Here is a 21981-nt window from a genome sequence, read left to right on the forward strand (position 1 = left end):
CAGGTTTAGAGGGCTGGCCTTTTTCTATTGATTCTGGGTAGCTATTAACAGGTTATAAGTAGAAAAGAGTCATGATCAGGTCTGTTTTTAATTAATTGGTTAATTAATTAAAAACAAATTTACCTATTTGTATTTTTCCTTCCAGTTTTATTGCGATATAATTAACACAGCTCTGTATCAGTTTAAGGTGTACAACATAATGATTTGACTCATATACATCATGTCTTTTAAATAGACACCACAGAATTGAAGTGGAGGTTTGAAAGCCATGTGATAAAAACAGAATATGGGAATAAATTAATTTCCTTTTGCCTGAAAAATTATAACAATCTAATATAGAGAAGTCATAAGAGACCAAGAGAACACAACAGAAAGCTCTTGAATGCCCCAAAAGATTATTTTGGTTTGAATGCCTTTTTTTCCTAACATTTGCCAGCAGTTGCGATGTTTGTACTGACTCATCCACACTTTATACAGTTTCCTAATTGGCCAGTGACATATACTTGTAAATAGTTTTCAACCATCAGTACCTAACACATTAGTTGCTCAATAACTATACTGTTGATTTGTTGTGGTTGCCGCACATGGTTGAGAGTAAAGCATGGGACCATGTAATAGTTGTGGTCTTTTTTTCCTCTGTGTGAAGTTAATTGGACTATGTAGAAATTCAATCTCTACTTGGCCTGAAAAAAATCCTTTCATCATCTCAGCAGGAAACTCAATTTAGGCTTTTTAAAGATACTTGCATGATTTTGATGAGATTATCATTATCATAATCATTATTATTATCCCTCATTAAGTTCCTGGAATACAAGGACATACCATCTCAAGACAGGAAGCTTTTTAAATAGCTGTCACTATTTTTTAACTGCAATAATTACAGTAGATTCTGAATTCCAAGACTCTTTGCATTGTCTGGGTTAAAATGCTTAGGTCCTTTGGTTAACAGTTGTCTTCATCTTTGTAGAGCCATGTTGATAGCTTTTAGCAACCAAATGAGACTTTATTAAACACACACACACACACACACACACACACACACACAACTAATAGCTGCTTTGGGAAATATGTATAATGCATGATATTTAACAGGTCTTAAATAATAGATTTCCTTTAGTTTAAAACCTGTTTCTAGTCTAAACAGCTACTATATTGTACAAAGAAATATAACTTGGAGCAATATTTTCCACCTCAAATAGGGAAAAAAACAACCTAACATCCTTATCTTTCCTGAACTCTCTGTGTCAGGATCTCTCTTCTTTAATCCAGACTGCATGTTGCCACCAGTGTAATTTCTCTGAGGCACAGTTCTGGACATGTGCCCTCCCATAGCTAAAGAAATTCCAATGAATCCCTTTTGTCCGCTCAAAAAATTCTAGAATTCAAAGCCCTTTACTACCCCTCAGTGAGTCTCCACCAAGTTATCCTTGGCCAGGCACTTGGACATAGCAGTGGAGAGGGGTGACTGGAAAGAGAGTACAAGTGGCATAAACATGGTGAACATGAAGAAACATAAAATATTGTTCAGTGCTCTGAAGAATATAAAATAGGCTAATCTTATAGAATGACAGGAACTGCTTCAGTTAGGTAGTCAAGGAAGGATCTCTGAGGAGAGGAAATTTGAGTTGTGCCTGAATGTTGTGAAGGAAAAATTCACAAAATGATATATAGGTAAATGACTTTCCCAATAGACGAAACAACAAGGACCTTGACATGGGACACAAAATAAGGGACAGAAAGAAGATTGCTTTGCCCAAACCTGTCCTTCTAGACATCAGTTCTTCCTTCACTGAAAACCCAAACACCACACTGAAATACGTTTCTCCTCTTTCTCTAAATGTGTTGTGTATTTGTTTCCCTCGGGAGTTTACTTGTGAGCATCTTTCCGTATGGTACGATGATCCCTATCTCTGCACGGGAAAGCCCTCCCTGTTTTCAGAATCCACTGTGACCTGGCAACAGTAACAATTATTCAAAGTGCCTTTAGGGAACATTTGGACTTAATTTGGTGTCTGGATATCAAATACTGAACTTGGATCAAAAACAAAAATTGTAGCAGTGTAGAAATAAGGTGAACTCTTCCAGGTTTTTCCAACTAAAGCTGTGCCCTATCCACTCAAGAGAGTCCAGTGAATAAGGGACCTTGTGGGCATTATGCTAAGAAATAAGTCAGACAGAGAAAGACAAATATCATATGATCTCACTTATATGTGGAATCCAAAAAAAACCCTGCAAACTCATAGATACAGAGAACAGACTGGTGGTTACCAGAGACAGGGGGTGTGGATGGACAAAATGGATAAAGGGGGTCCAAAAGGTACAAACTTCCAGTTATAAAATAAACAAGTCATGGGATGTAAGGTACAGCACGGTGACTATAGTTAATATTGCATATTTGAAAGTTGCTAAGAGAGTAGATCTTAAAAGTTCTCATCACAAGAAAAAAAATTGTAACTCTGTGGGGTGACAGACATTAACTAGACTTACTGTGGTGATCATCTCGCAACAAAATAAAACAAAATAAAAGAGTTGTAAATGTAGGGCTGTAGATTTTCCCAGCTGTGTTTGGGGGTTATTAATTGAAGAGAGTTCACCCAAAGTGTCATCTCTGGTCCCATGATAAGGGTAGTCAAAGATCCCAAAAGGTGGAGTGTTTTCTTTTTCTCTTTAGACACTTTACATGACCCTTTGTAGTATCATGATTCATTCATTTATTAATTCATTCATTCATCTGATAAACATTGAGGGTTTACTATGTGTCAGAATCTATAATATTTTCTGGAGATAAGATGGCAAGCAAAACAAACAGTGGCCTCCTGTCTTTATTTCTGAATGACAAAGCTCTTAACTTTCAGAATACAATTGTATACCTCACTGTAATCCTCTATATTACCGGTTCACACATTCATCTGGCAAGATTCTAATAAATACTTTGAGAATGCCTGAATTAAAAAAAAAAAAAGAAACAAGAATGAATGTGTACTTGGACCCAAATGCTATGGGATAGAAAGCCTAAGGAAAGCTGCAGCCTTGGAATCTGCTCTGGGCTGGGCTGGGCTGTTCTTTGCCAGATGCAGTGAGACTTGGGGGCAGGACAAAAACAACTCTCTAAACTCGATGCATAGGAAGGACACATGAGGAGGGAAAGCTAATCACACATCAAAAGCCTAGATTCCTAGATGCTTTACTGAAACTCTTACTGGATGTACATTTTGACTCCCAGAGGGAATTTATTCATGAAGAATGTCTTTGCAGTCAGAGAAAGAAGCATTTGGGCAATTTGTTTAATTTACAGAAAGATGCCTTCCAACAAAATTATGGAGACTTGTTTTTACTTTTAGGTTTCTGGTCCTGGGGACTTAATGTAGTTCCACTGTCACTTTAAGTAGAACCCACCACCCTCCCCAAAAAATTATACAGCTCTTAAACTAAAAAGCTAAGACTCATTATGACTAAGCAGTTTATGGTATCACTCTGTCAACACAACTGAGATATTCCGCATGGCATGTATATATTAGTACTATTTTCTACTAACTATGTCAACTTGAAAATACAGAGAATGCTTTGCTACAAAGAGTAATCCCCCATCTCTAAGTACAGGCAATTCTTCATGGAAAAAAAAAAAAAAATGTACATGATTGGGGGCAGGTTGAACATTGTTACTGAAGGCTTGGAGTAAAGGGAAGTGGGGGAGAGCTTCCAGAAACCTTGACTGCAGTGACAAGAGCAGCGGCAGTTGCTCCAAGCCTGACCCTGGATGAGGGGAGGAGTCTCCTGGGCATCAGCAAGTCTGGGGCTGCCACAGGGGCTGCTGCATCTTCTATATCAGGACACGTCCCCTTCTTCAGGTCTTAGGGCACCAGTGATTATTTGGGGCTCCTGCATGCTTCTGTGGGGTATGATTCCTGGGACTGCCTCCACTGCGACTCTTGTTTCTCATTACACGTGAAGACAAAATATAGCTTTCATTTGATGGTCTTGTAAGCCGTGTCTTCCTGCGGTAAGTTATGGTTTTGCTGGTAGGAATTTTCTTTTAAGTCATGGATATTCTTAACTGGGATCAGGTAGTTTGGAGACTGGTCTTACTTGCTGCCTCATTTGCTAGGAGTACCTATTGCACCTATATCTCAATATGTAACCCAATGCAAACAGCAACTGGAGGGGTTTGCATTTATTTCAGAACTTACTACAAAATTATCCAATTCTTGCATAATTTACACTGAGTGACCAGACTTTGCTAGAGTATCTGATAGAAGATTTCAGTGCCTTACCATCAGTAAATTTATTATCGATAAGATAGCAATAATGATATATTTTTATGCCACTGATATTTTATGATCTACAAGGCTTTTTTACTTATACTATTTCAGACCATACATATGAAAACCCACAGAAAAGAAGATACTATTTTCTCCATTTTGAAAATAAAAAGCTAACGTTCAGGAGTGTTAGTTCACAGTAATACATCTAGTAACTGAAAAGGACTCAAATTCAGGCTAAAAGACTGAAGTCTCCCCATTTACCCATGCTATACTTTCTTCCTAATATGGGTAGAGCCCCATCAGATTGCTAATTACACTATAACAAGCAGTATACGTCTTCCATCTGGACCTACATCCATGAATCACCCTTGAGCACTGTCATGAGGGATGCAGGAGGACATTGGGTCTTCCCCATGGGGAAAGAGGCACAGAACCAGCCAGCGTGCCATCACCAGAGCAGCCCCAGGTGAATACTGACATTCTGGACTAGCAATTCTACATCAAGTTGCGTCCCAGAAGCAGTCTGGATGCAGGTTTAACAGGCCCTTTTTAATTCTTCTTTTAAAATCAAATGCTGATGGAGCACTGACCATGTCCCAGGACTTGCCAGATGCTCTAGGTAAGAGGATGTGGTCTTTGGCCTGGAGGAAGCTACAGTTTAGGAAATGAGACCAACATGTCAGCTATGAAATCAGTTCCTAGCATGGCATGACAGAGAGACAGTAAGAGACAGAGGGACAGCTAGAGTGACAGCATGCAGATTTATGAGAGTAACAAGCAGTTAAACTTCCATGCTGTTGTGTCTACAGATCTGCTACTGTGGGCATTGCTGCTGTGATTAGATGCTGTTAAATTCCCAAAGTCTGCGTATTCTCTCTTTCCTAAGACGTGAATGGGAGAATTTTTTTTCACGTTAAGAAATGAAACTTGAGGAAGCCAGTAAGACACAAATTGCAGATTCCCAAGACACTTGCTATAACCCAGCTTTAATTTCAGAGCTCAGTTTTTATGATAAAATTAGATACCTAGAAAATAAATTCAGCATCGACTGAGTTCACACAGGGAAAGTTCACAAGCTGAAGATGGAAACTGCAACATTCGGCTTTATAACAAGAGCCTGGGGATACCAGCCACATTTTATTTTAAGTGATAAGTACTAAAGAGCAGTTCTCCAACTAGACACATCTTTCTGACCACCATGCTTCCCTGGTCAGGGACCAAAGGTTGAGTGGCCTCTGGTGGTGCACTGCCTCATTCCCCCCATCACCAGACCTCAGTTTGGTCTCGACTCCACACCTCCCAGCTCCTTGTTGAGCTTTGGGCCATGAAGGATCTTCAGGGTCTGGCACTGAGCAAGGATGTGGCACAACCTCAAACACTGGGAGGGCACCACAGGGCAAGATTTGAACCAGGCGAGTGTATTCCTCTGGCGTTCAGGTACCTGCACATGTATCTTTCACCTGTGGAGCTTCCTTTAAAAGTCAGACCGATTGATACTAACACTTAGAAAGTTGTAGAATTTCACCCCAAGAATGAGGTATTCAAAGCATATTGAGGAAGTACATATTACAACTGTCATAATTTTTATTCTATTGTTCTTCAACCTCATAATATAGCATGAAAGTTAGAGTCAGAGGAAAAGCAGTCCAGAGTATCAAGATTATTTCCCCGCGGCACTGACGTCCACAATGAGGCCCTGTCATTGTTTGTTTTGGTTGATAACATATAGCGCTTTTCTTTTTTTTTTTATAGAAGTATAGGTAATTTACGTTTCACGTATTCAGAAGTGATATAGATATTTTATATATATATATGTATTCTTATACATATATACAAGAATATATATGGATATATATACATTCTTTTCTAGATTCTTTTCCATTGTAGGTTACTACAGGATATTGAATACAGTTCCCTGTGCTATACAGTCAATTATAATGCTTTTCTTATCAGATTAAATTTTCAGAATAAAAACCCATTATTTATCTACCTACCTACATACCTATCTACCTACCTACCTATCTACCTATCTATTTATCTATATATCTCAATATAAGGCATGTACCCATTTCATTGTGAAGAAGGTTACAACAGAAACTTCTGGCTGAACATAGCATCAAACCAGCTTTGTCAATAGATTCTGACCTTTCTCTCTGAAATTTTATGTGTACTGAAATCTATAGAATGAAACAGAAGAAGCCTGGCGGAGCAATATGGAGATAAAAGGCCAATGAGGCCTCTGAGATAAACTTAACCATAAGGGAAGAAGAATCTAGACTTGTGCTTAATACTCTACACCATCCGAGTATTGAGGCAGAGAGAGTTTGGTCTCTGTATCATAAGTACCCACTGATATCACTCTAGGTGGCTTGTTGGGAAAACAATTCTGTGTTTGTGTATTTGTGTATATGCATGCATGTTGCATGTATGTGACAATCTGGATGACAAAGAGCTGTAATACTTGGTGGGTTTTGCTGTAGGACTCCTGGGCCGTGCACAGAGTCCTGGAAGAATCAGCAGAGATTTACATCAGCACCACAGAGGCAGCAAGATGGCACTGGGATGGCAGTGATGCCATACTACATATGGGGCATTGCTTCATGTTGTAATGGTTTAATCAGTAACCCTAAGATCTCAGTTTGGCTATGGTGAGTAGCCTGGAAGTAGCCAAAAACAGCAGACCAGGAGGTCGTCACTGTTAACGGCAGCTGGCTTTGAGGAACAATCCTGAAACCCCAATTTCACAGCAGATAACTTTCCGTACAAAGAAGGAATAAAATACTGATCTTTGTCAAGAACCCTGGGGATCCATGAGAGAATTTGCAAAGAGACTGGAGATGAAAAAGAACGGACCTCCAGCTAAGCTGGGAGGTATTGTAATTTGAGATTCATGCTGTGTTACAGATGTGAGCTCTGAAGCTACAGCAATTACTTTATATTATGGACTGAACATTTTTGCTCCCACCCCAAAAACTTCCAGACTAAAGTCCTAACCCCCAATGCAATAATATTTGGAGACGGGACTTTGAGGAGGTAATTAGGGTTGAATTTACTTATGAGTGTAGGGTGTTGCTCATGACAGGATGAGCGTCCTTACAAAACAGACACCAAAGAGCTTGCTCTGTCTCCCTATATTCACACAAAGAAGAGGTCAAGTGAGCACCCAGCAAGATGATGGCCACCTACAAGCTCAAAGAAGAGGCCTCAGCATGAAGTCTACCTTTCTGGCACTTCGGTGGTAGACCTCCCAGCCTCCAGAACTGTAAGAAACAAATTTCTGTTGCTTAAGCTACCTTACCTGTGGTATTTTGTTGTGGAAATCTGCGCTAAAACACTAGAGAAAAAAAATGTGATTTTTTTACCTTATTTGGGCATTTGGAATTAATAAAGCTAACTGCAAAGCACTGTGGAATTAGCTCTGAGTTTCTCTCTTTCTCTGTTTCTCTAGCCAGAGACTGACTACAGATTTTTCTTTTCATAAATCATTTACAATTTGCTCTAAAATTCTACCACATCTGAAAGTTTTGAAAACATTAATGAGAACTGTTTGGCCTATGGACATTTGGAAGCTTGGTAATTGGAAGCTGATTATTGTCACTGGTGTGAAGTTTAATGCTCTTTTCTGTAAAGTCCGTTTTGTAATTGACTTTATTATTATCGTCGGTTATCATTTTCCATCATTGTTTAAATTAGTAAACACTGATGAAAGCAAAACAAAACTAAAGGGAAAGCTTATTGTTTACAGATTTGGAAAGATTTCAGGATATTTGAATATTCATTTGTTCTTACAATCAGATCATAAGTATCATCGATGAACAAAGCACAATATTTATGCAGACTTTTGCCTACACCATTTTAACACTCTGATCTGCCTTTCTGAGTCTGTAAAGTTTCATGTCATTGGTTCTCTACCACAATTTATCAGTCTTGGCAAAGAGCAATAACAACTGGAGATCGTGCTTGCTCTGGGAATTATTACCTACACTTTATATATCTAGAGTTTGGCTAATAGTTAACCCTAAACAAAAAATTTAAACATCACAGTTGTCTTTGGAGTTTACTGTGATACAGTCAAAGGCATAAGGAGTGTTCTGAAAATCAGTTGAGATAAAAGAAAAGGCAGAGAGCGAAGGGGATGGGGAGCCAAGTTAGTGCCTGTGTAGAGGAGGTGGTGAAATCTCATCATTACAGAGAGGAGATAGCACAGAGGAAGAGGTTCGAGCATCAGATGGTTTGGTGGCCATGAAGTATCCTCTCATGTATCTCACGACAGGCAGCATAACTGACCGGTGGACCCAAGTGATGTCCACTGAAATCCACTCATGTGTCTGCTCAGCGGCCCTGCTTTCCACCAGATTGCTCACAGCCAGTGACTGAATGCAACAAGGATACGAAGCCAGGCCATTTCCTGGGAGATATGAGACTCCTATGATTGGCGACTCTGGCTCGAGAGCTCCTCGTTGGCTTTGCTAAAACTTCCTTTGAACTGCTCTACAGTCAAAAGCTTTTTCTACTCAAGCTTCCTTGCTTCCTTCTCTCCTTCATAGGAATTAGACCTGCATCTTGGTCTGACAATTCTCCGAATCTTTTCTGACTTCTTCCTGAGTTTTCCTCACAGGCATTTTTGCCGATAAATTTCTTGCACAGCTAATCCCAATTTGGCATCTGCTTCTCAGAAGACACTACCTCACACAGGTGGAAAGTTGGAGATGAATAAAGTAATTTTTAATGATAAGATTATGTGATCCTTGCTGATATCAATACTTTGGATAGCAAGTTTTCCTATTTTGGAATTTTTTCTAAGATAATCAAGGCTGAGTCTCCAGGGTACGTCAGGATGCTATTTTATATATTAATACCAGTGTGATATATGGTCCAAAGAAGCAGGTGTGTTTAGGGCCTGGTCAATCAAGGCAATTGAGGAAAGCAGGGGTTCCATTCTTACCTTACCCTAAAGTCCATAGATAAGCAAAGAGACCAGAAATAAAAGGGCATGAATGGCTGAGTCCATCTAAGGGGGAGTGAGGCTTACGGTCTTTTTTCTTTATGCCAAACCCAAACTGAGGGTTTTTCCCCCCATTCTCATTACCTTGGTAAAATATTTTGCTTTTAAATGGAAGGTAAGCAATCCTACCGACGGTCAATACTAACTAAACCCTTATTTGTGCTAGACTCTAAATGCCTTAAACTACAACCTCATGAGGTAGAAATTATCCTCATTATTATTCTCTGATAGAGGATGAAACTGAGGTTCAGAAAGATAAGTCGTTTCCCATCTCCATAGCTATGAAAAGATGGAGCTAGAATCTGAACTTAGGCAGTAGCAGGCCAAAGGTCTCATTCTCAATCCTCTGTAGCATGCCTCTCAGAAGTTATATTTTTTTAAGATACAAATTTTGGGGCAAAAATTAGAATTTTCAACTATCACATACTAGTTTATTTTAGTCACATTGTGTATAGAATGTTCCAGACAATTCATTGTTATCTGGAGCTTCCTGTAGTACTTGCAGTCACAATGGTCCCTAGAAATACTGCAGAGACACATTCGTGAGGACAAATACCTGCCTGGCACAGGTTACGCAGTCTTGAAATCAGCCATGACTTGACCTGAATGTATTCATTTTAACTTGTTATGTGCTATTAGCATATTATGCTAATTTGCATGGTTTTGAATAGGCTTTTTTTTTCCCCGATATGTGGCCCAAATTCATTTTTTTGCTTTGTTTTGTTTTTTAAAATAATGCTTAAATGAACCAGGATGAAGAGGAAACAAAGCTGTATGTTACATAAAAGTGCTGGATTGAAAACCAGACATAACATCAAAATATTCTCTGAGCTGATCTGAATTTGTTCAGTTCAAATTCTTTTGAAAAAAAAAAGTCTCAGTTTTTCTCCCATTGGTCCTTAACTTTCCTTCCACCTTTATTTCTGGTTGAAAACAAGACTGTTATGAAAGAAAATACATTTTACAGTATATCTGTGTATGTGTATAAATGTCTATGTAGATACAGAATCCTAAATGAGAAAGCAAAATAAATGCATAAAGAATGGAAGAAATATTGGGGGATTATCTATGACAAGTCAAGACACTTCAAATGCATACTTTTTCTTTGAGAAAAATATCAATATGAAATGTCATTGCCTTAAATTCTCACCACCTGAATTTTTGATCTATCTCCCTTCTATTAGTTTTTAATTGATCATTTTAAGCCACCACTTAAAGTCTACTCTGAAAACAAGCGGTGGCAATGTCTAATTTCATCCACCTTTCTGGAAACCACTGATGGGAAAATTCTCCCTCCTCCTCCTTCCCTTCCTTCCTGGTCCTCCCTTTACTGTATGTCTGCAGCACTGTTTCCAGGTATAAGAGATCTGAAATGATGATTCTGAGTAACATTCTACCTAGACTATGCTTACCCTCAGGATAGGTCACATGCTGTGAGGAGCTAGGGTTGCTGTGACATCCTAAGTGCTCATTTTGGTGATTCTTTCCTACCTCAATGCAAGAGAGATGAAGTTTTTCTTGAAAGGGAATGCAGCCTGACTATGTCTGCTCACTTGCCAGGACTTTATCAAGTAAAAAGAAGTGTTACAACCATAAGCAATGTTTGTCAGTTTTAAATATGTAATTACATAGGTCAATTGGATATCACCAAGCACCTACAGGTAAGAACTTTAATAAAGCCTGTGGTTGTCTATTGCATAGGCTTTTGAAATAGACCTGCAAGATTAGGAGTTATGCAGTGAAATACGCTGTTCCTCAATGAATTGGAAGGTGTGGTATGGGAAATTCTGTCATAGGTGCAAGGTTTAAGAAACTCTACTTGCAACAGAGCAATGCTAGTTCTTCTGTTCAATTTTTTAAAAAAATATTTTGGAACTAAAAGACAGCAAATATCAGGAGAAAGGGTGGTGTGAGTCAGAGGGTGCATAACTGACCTGCTATAAAATAGAGGTCTGGATCACATTACACAATCACAACAGGACAGTTTTCCATTCCTAAACCCCAGGGTTCTGCAATCATATATTTCCATATCCATGGGACTAGCAAACATGATCTCTCCACTTTTTTTTGCCACAGGATTTACCTCAAGAGAAGGAGGAAGAGAAGTAAACATTCAGCTTTATGATAAAAAGCAGAAAAGAAAAGAAAAAAAGGCAGGAAGAATCTTAAACATTTTATTTTTCATTTACTCAGAAGAAATGAATATTTAAGATTGCCAGAATCAGATCTATTATTTCACTCTCCTTGAAGAAGTAAAGGAAGACACCCAGCACACGTGTTGGAGTATGTATAAATGAACCCCAGCTTTCTCCAGACAGCATGGTGAGAACAGATGCGATGGAGCTTTTGCATTTGCCCGTTTCACTTGGTGACCTGCCTGCCTATGTTTCTCCCCACTCCCACCAGTGAAAAGACTCTTTCAACGAACTAGAGCCAGTAGCAAAGCGTCTGATAAATACGTGCTTTCCAAGGTATAAATGGCTGATAACATTTATCCCTGATGATGTAATTTGCATTTTAATAAGGAATTAAGCCAGAAATGCCTATGGTAAATTTCTACAGTGAATACCAAAAGCTTGAAATGTCTACAGTGGAATTTTAGGCAAAAGGAACCAGCCAGTGAAAAAGAATAACATTTTTCAGCTGTGGCAGGCAAGAGGGTATTTTATGGAAGGGGAGGACTTTAACGAGATAATCAATGGTCATTTAATTGTTATTGACTACTTTCTGCCAGGATTTAATGGGGCTGCAGAGAAAGTATATGAAAAATTAACAGTGAAATACTAAACTGCTGGTATTGCATTTTTCCTCTTCTTCCACAGCTATGCTGTACTTCCCAGCCTCCTTTGCAGTTAGATATGCCCATATGACTGAGATCTAGTCAATAGAATGTAAGCTGAAATTACTTCTAGGCTTAAACCATATAAACATTTCCTATTTTATCCCCATTTTTTCCCACCTCTTCTGTTCAGCTGAATTGGAGATGACACCCAAGGAAGCTTTGGGAGCCATTACTTGAAGATGGAAGATTCTCTATCAGTTTGGGTTTTTTTTGAATACCACAAGAAGCAGCCCCATGGATGTATTTATAAACCCAGTACTTCTATTAAAAATAAACCTTAATAAAGTTTATTAACAAATAAGCATATTGAGTTTGCATTATTTTAATTTCTGGGGTCTATTTGTTATGATAGACAGCCTAACATTCTGTACAGTAATGAGTAGTTCAATTATAAGGAAATATAGAGGTAAATTTTCCATTCCTCTTCTTTTACCAACACAAAATCAGGCCAAAATTTTAAGTGATTATACCCATAATAATTTCTCCTGGAAAATGAGATGCCAGCCTTAGGCTAGAATATGTGGGAAAGGCTGTATTACATTGTACTAAGGAGCACAGACTTTTTATTTAATGTCTGTTTATCACTTACTAAATATATTCCCTTAAACAAACAATTTGAAAAGTGGCTTTATAGAAACATCTTATAGAATGATTCTAAGGGTTAAATAAAACATACTCAGTAAACTATGACTAACACTTATTATTATTGCCATATTTATCAGTCATGAAGAACCTGAACCATTAATTATAATAGTGAACACCATTTCATTCTCACAATAACTTTGAGCTATTCCAGTAACTTTTGACATCAACTACCCACAGTTACTACAGACACCACTGACGAAGTGCACAGTCCTCCCCAATACTGTCCTCACTTCAGACACCAGCTTCAAGTTCAAGAGTCCTCAGGCCACCCTCACTTCTGACCAACTGGCTACGAATTCAGAGATTCTTACTACCCCCTCAGGTTCAATGACTCACAGAACTTAGGAAAACACTATACTTGTGAGTATAGTTTTATTACAGCCAAAAGTAAATAAATCAAAACCATCCAAAAGAAGAAGCATATAGAGCAAGGTCAGGGAGGGCTCCAAATGTGAAGCTTCCATTGTTCTTTTGTGAAGTCAGGACATGGATTGTTACCAAACAGGGAAGGTACCTTAGCTCAGGTGTTCACATTTTATATTGGGGCTTCATTACATAAGCATAATTGATTGAATTGCTAGCCATTAGACTCAGTCTCCAGTCTACTTCTCCCTAGAGGTTGGGCTGATATCATGTGGCTTAAAGCCCCAACCCTGTAAACACATGATTGGTTTTTCTGGCACAGCTAGTTTCTATCCTGAGTCATTAGCTTAAACTTTCTAGGGTCAGACCCTGAGTCACCTCATTAGGATAAACTATCAGGGTCCACCATGAATAGCAAAGACACTCCTTACTCAGGAAATTCCATGAATTTAGAGGCTGCTTCCCAGGAACCCAGGTCATAGACCAACCAAATTCTTTTTCCAAGGGTTCAGAGCCTACCTCCCAGCCAAATTTCTTATTACACAGGTATGAGGTATGTGCTATCATTATCTACATTTTTAAATGAAGAAACTGAGGCTCAAAGTCGTTGAGGGACTTGCCTCAGGTCACACAGCTGGCAAGCAGAAGAGCTAAGTTTTGAAACTGGATAGTCTGATTCTAAAGTCCATACTTCAAGTAATCGTTACTAATACTCTTAAATCTAGCCATTCATTCAAATCTAGATGGCAGAGTATTATAATGAAGAGCTAATTATTTTTATTGAACACCAGGTTACCTTGGCAAAGTCATTTGTATTTCTGGAACACACCTTTTAAAAACAGTGTGCATAAAATGAAGCCTGGTACTTGATTTATTCATTAATTCAAAAAATTTTTACTTAGCGTCAGCAAGGTTGTAGCCATCGTTCTGGGCCCTAAACAAGCTCTAAAGCCTCTTAACTGTAAGAATCTGTGATACTACATTACGTGGGAATAGCAGTTTTCCATTATGGATAGCTCTGAAATGGCTAGCTGACATTTATTTTTAGTGCAATTTTCTCTTCTTAAGGGAAATATGGGAAATGCAATGCCAAGAAACAAGATCCTAGAGGAGAATATTTGATTCCTAGTCAGACAATTACATATTTGGATAGTGTATAAAGTATAGGCATGCAAGTCAAGGAATAAAACCATGCAGCATGATGATTAAGGCATGGTATTATTTGTAGTCCGTTAAAGAACAGGCAGTATAAGCTCTCACAAATATTCTCATTTTATGTAAATTCCAAAACGTATAACTATAACTCTATATACATATATACATCTATATATTAAGTAGGAACTATAGCTAGAAATTTTTACATTTATAAGAAAGGGAGTGACGTCACTGAGATGGCAACATAGGTCATTCCTGACTTCGCTTCCCTTCGCAAGAACTATTTATGGACAAGACAACACTGAGAGAATCCCAGAACACAAGGGCTGAAGGCCCTCCCGCACCGCAAAGACCAAGACAGACTGCATTAGGCGCGTAAGAGAAGCAGCTGCATGCTGACCGCATTCTCTCTCCCCCAGGCCCGCGCAGCGCCATGTTCAGAGGTCTCTCCAAGTCTACATTTCCTCCAGTGCGAAAAGAGAGCCTAGGGTCACTTCTTGGGAGTACCCATTCTGGTCTTCCCCCGTGGGGAATCTGTGGGCCCTGACCGCTGGGAATCTGTGACAGACAGCGGGGAAGGGGTTCGCAACAACCAGCACGAGAATCTTGGCAGACGGGAGCTCCTACCTGCAGCGCCCAGGTCGTAGTCCCGACCAGCAACTTCGCTCCTCCGCAGAGCCAAGATGGGCCCCGTCTGCCGAGGAAAGGCGGCGGGGTGCAGGTGTGCCTGATCTGGGTCATCGGGCAAGGTTGCTGAGTCATGGCGTGGCTCACGGCTAAGTGTAGCTTTCAGGCTTCCTCCCAGACAGAAGAGCCTGATGCACCTGGAAGCTGCATAGCCCAGCAACGCTTGCGCCAAGGGTATAGTAGGCAGAGCTGAGGGTCCACAGAGCAAAGCCAGTGGCACCATTTGGCCAGGGAACTTGGAGAGCAGCTCAGCTCAAGTCAAGACCACAGACTAAAAGGCTTGCCAGGCTTGGAGGTTTCCCTTGCTTCACCGGGCTGAAGAGATAATTCATAGGCCCACCCACTGCTGAGTGTAGCTCCTGGCCCTTATCAATCAGAAAGACTAATTGGGAACGCCTGAGAGGTTGTTTTTAACTGGTCTTCCAGGCCTGACTTCACCAGAAAACTGTTAGACCTAATAAACAAATTCAGTGAAGTTGCAAATACAAAATTAACATCCGAAAATTAGTAGTGTTTCTATGCAATAACAATGAATTATCTTAAAAAGAAATAAAGAAAATAATCCCATTTATAATAGAATAAAAACAACAAAATGCTGACAATTAAGTTTAACCAAGGAGGTGAAAGATTTCTTTACTGAAAACTACAAGACGCTGATGAAATAAATTGAAGGAGACACAAATAAATGGAACAGTATCTTGTGTTCATGAATTAGAAGAATTAATATTGTTAAGATATCCATACTATCCAAAGCCTCTATAGATTCGATGCAATCCCTATAGAGATTCCAATGGCAACTTTTACAAGAAACAGCCGGTTTCTGAATTCTAATGCAAATACCACCCACGCAACCTCAGCAGGCAGAATAAAATCCCCACTGGTCAGGGTTCAGGATGCGTATGCTTCTTCAAATTTGACACAGTGATTGTGAAAACTCAACTCTGACAGGATTGGCATGTGAGGAAAACTGATGAGGGCAGAACATCTAAGAAACAGAAGAAGCATCCAGGATGGGAAGGGTAATGCTTCAAGGACGTGCCAGAAATCAGCCAGAAATATTGAAACATCTCTATAAGTAGTGACAGAACCAATCTCTCAACCTCTTGATGCTGCCATCAAGGTGAAATAGGCTCAACTGGAAACAAGAAGCCAAGGCTGGTGCTGCAATTCAAAGTATGACCTTCCAAGGAGAAATACCGGATATGGACCAAAAGACACCATTGCCTGTATAACAGTGTTGCCAAAAAGTCTCATTTATCAGCCAGACTTTATTGATAGTACGTTTCTTTATCATTGGCAAAGACAACCAATCAGAAATCAGGAAGAGACCTCTCCTAGGGAATTCAGGTTTTCATATGGCATTTTTTACTATTTTCATTCTGCTCCTAGACTTAGGATAAAAAGGAATCTGGCTATTACTCAAGCTGGTGAGAAAAATGAAATGATTGGGATAACAGACAACAAAAAAGCATAGTGAAGGGCTGCTGGCTATAAAATACATAAGAAAATGGCTGCATATCAGAGATATAAGAAACAGTCACACGTTAATAAACACAGGAACTAGTTAAACTGAGTAGCAACAAATCCTGGAGTACCTAGCCTCTTAATAAAATGAAACTTCTCTGGAAAGTTTGCCAAAAGCTTTAAGTTTACCTCATACAAAACTGCTTTCCTGAAACAGAGATCTCAAAAGACAACTTCACCTGTCATTTTCTGAAATCAGATTTTCCCCTTTCTGGACATGCATTAGTTGCCGATGACAGCAGTAGACTCTAACCACAGCACATTCTCATATCTATGTAAATATGTCATGAGTCCATATGTCATTATTATCTCTCCCAAGCATATCCATCACATTTTAAATTATTCAATAGCAACAGATTTTGCACTAGTGTAATTACAGTCTCAAAGTCAAGATGTAGGTGACATTAGGGTAAATTCTATAAAGATTCTCTGCAGGCCAGTCAAAAGAAATGGATTTTCCTCAATTCATCATCCTTCTTTGAAGGAAGCAACCAAACAGAAGGAAGCATTATTAATTATTCACCAGACAGTAATTTCTATCTTACACCATTTCGTGTAATAGAAGAAACAAGGATTTGGGAACAAAACAGAGATCTGGGTACACATACAGCCTCTTCCATTATGAACAGACTGCCATTAACTTCTTTAGCGCTTGCTATCATTTATCCTAACACATTGTTTGCTTATTTATTTTGTTTGTTTTTTTCTCCTCCAGTAAAAGGTAAGCTCCATAAGAACAAATTTTTTTGAATGTTTATGTACCACTATATCTGTCTTGAATACAGTAGCTATATTCATTGAATCATTGAGAAAACCACTCCCCAGAGAATTTCCAGCTTGTCTCACCAGTTGTAGAGAGTAGTAGGAACATTATGTATGGAGGAGTAGAAATATGCACCCAGATGATAATGGTTATACTGTCTCTGACCCACAGGATCAAACACAATCCCTGAATTTATAGAGATTATATGATAAATACTTTTACAAATCAATGTAAACTTTCAAGTATGTATTAACACTTTATGTAGGCCTGTAAATTTTACATCTTCAAGAAAATACATCATGACCTATGGATAATTTGAAAATAAACTAAATAACAACTCATGTTCACCAAATATTTTATCAATTAATCAAGAAGGTTTTTTTTTTTTTCACATCTACTCTCTGGTTGAAAATATAGGCTTTAATATTTAAATTATAATTTATTTAATAAATTGCATGAAACTTTGCACACTGGTGCTCAGTAAATTAATATTACCCCAAATCAACTGACAATCTGAGAATCTTCTTCATCTCATTATATTATTCAACAAATGTTTATAGGGTCTCGCATATGTTCCCAGTATGAGTCTAAGAAATTAAAAAATAGTCCTGAACAACAGAGGAAAAATTCCTGCTCCCATAAAATTTCTCCTCTCAAAAAGTTTATTTTTTGACTCTAGGAAGATGGAGTTAAAAAATATATAAACATAGGTATAAAAGTAAATGTATAGTAGACTAGTAGATTATTAATTGCTGGAAGAAATAATTCAAGGCTAATGGTATGAATAATAAAGTAAATATTCTGTTAGATTGGGTGGTTAAAAAAGGTCTCTCAGAGGAGGAGATATTTATAAAAACACCTGAGTGAAAAGAGAAAGGAATCATGAGAGTACCTGAGGAAAGAGCTTTCTGGTCAGAGAAAACAGCAAATGCAAATACTCTGCATGGGATATGCTTGGTCTGTCTGAGAAACTGCAAGGTCAGAGTGATCAAAAGACAATGGAAGAAGATGAAGTTGTAGAGATTGTCAGATGAAATTGAATCTTAAAGACTGTTGTAAGAACATTGGATTTTATTCCAAAAATAATGTGAAACAATTTAAAAGATTTTTATTTTTAGGATAGTAGTCTCTCCTCTCTGCAAATTAGGCTCTAGGACCATGAGATGCAGAGAGACTAAGTAGGAGGTTATTACTATCTTATAGGTGGGAGAAGATGATGAAAGTAGAAATGGAGATGAGGAGAAGAGGTCAGTGTGGGATACATTGTGAAGGTAGGACTAGAAGTACATGATAATCAGTTGGTGATAGGATGTGTGATGTGAGAAGGAGATCCAGGAGGATGCGTAAGAGTTAAATATGAGAACCTGGGGAGCTGATGGAGCTCTTTCCTGAGATGTGGAGCCCTGGGGAAGGAATGGATTTGTGAAAGCAAACCAAGAGTTCTTTTTGGACGTTAAGTTTCTGATTACTAGTAGACATTCAGTGGTGCTTTTGAGTGACCTGTTGAATACACAAGTGCAGAGGTTAAGTGAAAGTCATACCTGAAGGTAAAAAGTTAAGAACCATCAGTGTATAAAAGATGCTTTAAGGCCTGATACTGAATAAGATCACATAGTTTGTATAACAGAGACAAGGTGATAACTGAAGACTATAAGCCCTGGGTTACTACAACATTTAAAGGTTGGGAACACAAAGAAGCTCTGGAAGAAAAAAAAAGCTACAAAGAAGAAACCAGTCAGACTTAAGGACAATCAAAGTACATTGTGTTCAAGAGTCAAAAATGAAGAAATTTTTTCAAATAAGGAGAGTAATAAATGTTGAGAATAGATTATCATGGGGTTTGAAAGGGACCTTTCTCAGGAATGTTCTGGCTGATTAGGATGTGATATTTGCATTCATCTCATGTCCTGAGTGCTTTAAATACAATGTATTTGAATTCATTTCTGAAATTCAATTATGCCAGACTTTCCAATACTGCACACTTCATTTATTGAGCACATTGACTCTTCTGTAAACATTATTGGCTATGGATTAGAATAACAGAAGTTAGTAGGCTTTTTGCAATTTGTACAATCCTAAAAGTTATCTGTATACTTGTATTAAGATTATAATTAAGTCAAGTTAAAGGAAATTTTTGAGCTCTGACTGGATAATGTAATTTCATTGTCGTAAATTGAGAGTTTGATAGTCAATGGTAGCAATATACAGATAAGGATACATGTCCAGATGAAAAAATAATCCAAAATGACTAGACCCATCACATACTTTTTTCCACTCATTAATTTGGCCTTTGTTTTAGTCAATGTTGAATAACCCTCCTAACAACTATTTAAGGAATGGGTAATTTAAAGAGGGAAAATTATATCACTGCTGTGTCCTAATGAACTATTTCTATAATAAATTATCTTTACTCTCTGAAAATCTCAGAAATGTGTAATAAATCTTTTTGCCCACAAACTATGAATAACTAATGACAAAGGACAAGTGTCTATTAAAATATTGTCAATGAATGAAACAGTCTCATGAAGAGAATTGGGGTTTAATCCCTCCTCTGAAGATGTTATATGCTATAACCAAGCCAAATAATTGAAATACCATGTCTTCGAGCTATCTCTTTGATAAAATGGTGAAGAAAATATTTAATCTGTAAACTGTTCACCCGAAGATTTTTTAAAGTAGCATGGCACTCTCATGAGTGTACCAGGCTGCTAAGTAGCTCTCATTTATTTATTGCTGAGCAAATTAACAAAGTTCTGCTAATTTTACCTCTATGATTCAAAGCGTTAACAAATGCCATTTGGGAATTGACTCAATTCTACCAGATACAGTAAGAGAACACAACCTCAAGTGTCGAATATTTCCATCATGAACCGAAAATTACACAGAAGGTGAACAAAGCTCTGACTGGCAGAAGCTTCACACATGAGGGAGGGGCAGACACTGAATATGCAGACCATACATCACATTTGCTTCTGCAACTCTGTGCAATTAGGAACATATCTCCTTTCATTTTCAAGCAAAATTGATTTTCCTGCTCAAAAGGAATCCAGGAATACAGCTAGTGGGGAGGATAGCTGAACAGGGCCTTGTTCATATAGGTAATCAATAAAAGGTGACAAGTTAATTAAGAAATGACAGTCTCTGTCATGACTCTTGTCAGCAGTCAATGGATGTGTGCATATGCATTTGTGTGTGTGTTGTGTGCAAGGTACTTCTTGATTCCTTAGGAGGATTCTGAAGAAGAATCCAACATAGTAATAGAGAATCTAGGGTAGAAGTCTGGGGAGGCAGATGATTGGCAGCTGAAACATTTCTCCATTGAAAGCTTGGGCTCGACCACTGGGTTAGAGAACAAAGCAGAGTCCCGTTCCTTTAACACACAGGTAGCGACAGGGCATCCAATTAAAGTGCAGAAGCAAGGAGCTTTTGGACTTGGTTAAAGCTTGTTAGAGGGTAGAGGGAAGAGTAAGGATCAGCGTGATTCAAGAAAGAGAGAGCATCTTGCGGTCATTTCTAGGAACACCTGGTCTGAGTTTTTGCACAGAATAAATCATACTAACATCTAGCAGATAAGGGCTCTGTATTGTTGTCTTGGGAAAGGCAGAGACCAAATAAAGTGAGGAGTGACAGTTAAGTGGAGTCTCAAGTCATATTCCCACACCATTGGTCATGCTTCATTAAAGAGATTTCCTAATGAGTTGAGTCCTTCTGAGAATAACAGCTTATTGGGGTTATTAATTAAGGTATTTTTCCAAGTTTACATTAAAATTATTATAATAGGCAGAATGCCACCATGTCTATATTATAGTATCAGTTAGAGAATATATTCCAGACGGTATTTATAGAGCTTTGTTAGAGCATTACAAACTACTAGATCACAGTTTTTTTTAAGTAAACAAACAGAAACAGGGCTTCACATAGTATACAAATAATAGGTTTCAACAAAGAATACACCTATAGAACTTTTAAAGTCATATTTATTTTCAGCTTGAGGAAACAGCTTTATTTTATAACAACACTAAAATTTTAAGAAATAGTCTAAGAAATCCAAGCTTTTAAATATATAATATAAATATATACAATAATAAATAAAATGTTAAATTCAGCAGTGTAAAATACAGCATATTTCCATACCATTTTGCTTTTGATTTTGTTCTTACATTTTGGTATGCTTTTTGTTAGAAATGCATGACTAACACTCTTATACCATTAAGCTTTTTATTGAAAATAATATTATTGCATTGAACTACAGTCCAAGTAATTTATTGAAAAACTAAAAAAGCTGCTTTGCATGTACAATAGTGCAATTTACTTAGCCACAGTATAATAAAAAAAGTTTTGTACAGAGGATACAAAATAAAATTATTGGATTGTGTATGATATTGCCGGATTATCATCTTCTTTAATTACAAAGTAAATACTTTAAATAGAATTAAAGTGAGAATTTGTTTTAAATAGCTACATAACCATTTTACATTATCAACTATTTTATAATCTCTCACAAATAGGAGGAATAGACAATTTCGCATGGTGGAAAAGAAACCTTTCTTGAAGTTGATTGTTTCAATATGTGGATATGTTTTGAAAAACATTATTTTGAACAAAGATCAAGATCTATAACTAAAGACTAAAGAGTATATTTTTAAGAACACACACACATATACACTCATATGTACACACACGTATTTTGTAGATTTCCAATTTGCCTGATTTATCTTTTTGTCAAGATGGTCTT

The 21981-nt window shown here is 37.9% G+C and overlaps 1 protein-coding gene across 1 annotated transcript in view; it reads right to left on the reverse strand.

Annotated features, from left to right (window-relative positions):
* The window catches only part of ZNF804B (zinc finger protein 804B), a 53245-nt gene continuing 31264 nt past the window's right edge, over window positions 1–21981 (reverse strand). Inside the window, exon 2 of the mRNA XM_082398212.1 lies at window positions 1–21981. This exon is cut by the window's right edge and continues 18276 nt beyond it. The gene's annotated coding sequence lies outside the window, so the exon portion shown is untranslated.

This window comes from Balaenoptera borealis, assembly GCF_965194805.1.
Source record: "Balaenoptera borealis genome assembly, chromosome: 7".
Taxonomy (NCBI): domain Eukaryota; kingdom Metazoa; phylum Chordata; class Mammalia; order Artiodactyla; family Balaenopteridae; genus Balaenoptera; species Balaenoptera borealis.